This window comes from Colossoma macropomum, unplaced genomic scaffold, assembly GCF_904425465.1.
Source record: "Colossoma macropomum unplaced genomic scaffold, Colossoma_macropomum, whole genome shotgun sequence".
In the NCBI taxonomy this organism is placed as follows: Eukaryota; Metazoa; Chordata; class Actinopteri; order Characiformes; family Serrasalmidae; genus Colossoma; species Colossoma macropomum.
In genome coordinates, this window is record NW_023494808.1 from 17,452,443 (window position 1) to 17,453,514 (window position 1,072).

Consider the following 1,072-nt stretch of genomic DNA (forward strand, 5'->3'; position numbering starts at 1 on the left):
AACAAAGAAAAAAATCAAAAATCAAATTCAACCTACAGGATTAGACTGAGCTCTTGGGCGGTGCTGCAGCAGTGCAATGAAGTGTTCTAACGTGATGTCACCACCAAATAAAAACAACATGGGGATTTTCATGATGCACTCTTTGTAAATGATGCACGCCAGTGAAGCGCTTCTTTCAAGGACATCACTCTGCAGCAATAAAACCAAAAGCATCTTTTTCTAGATGGCTAACGAGTTTTCAATTGCTTCAGCAGAATCCCCAAAACAGACTATACATTTTTAAAACAGCTCATCTAAACACCAAATTACGTTTTGCAAAATAGATTTTGGATCAAAAATGCCCTAACACGCCCAAAATCTTTCACACAAGCTTGAAAGAAAAATCAGGACACACTAAGTGAAATGAGTTAACAAATCCTGTACAGTTTAAATATATTATTGTTTATATGCTGAGGAATATATGCTGAGTATGTGCTGCTATTTGCTGAGTGTATACTGCAGGAAAAAAAACTAACGTGGCCTGTGCAAAATTTACTGCACATTTTGTATATATTTTACATTGCAATTTGCAGACAAATGCCATATTTAAGTGACTTGTGTTAACCCTTTTTTCACTTTGACAATTAACAAAACATGTAATTTGACTGGGGGTGTTCAAACTTTTGCAATATGTTTGCAAGTTCACATATTTCAGCTAGGAAAGGCACTCAAAATACTAAAAATGATTATCATATATCAGTGTAAACGTATCACAAGTTGTCTATTGGGCTCATCTTCCATATCTTCCTATGGTCAGGACCCCCACGGGACCACCACAGAGCAGGTATTATTTGGGTGGTGGATCATTCTCAGCACTGCAGTGACACTGACCTGGTGGTGGTGTGTTAGTATGTGTTGTGCTGGTACGAGTGGATTAGACAGCAGTGCAGCTGGAGACACTCCTACCTTGTTTGTCCACCTTGTAGATTTAAACTCAGAGACAGTAGCTCATCTGTTGCTGCCCAGTTTGTGTTGGTCATCCTCTAGTCCTTCATCAGTGGTCAGTTTCTGGACACAGGATGCTGTTGGCTGG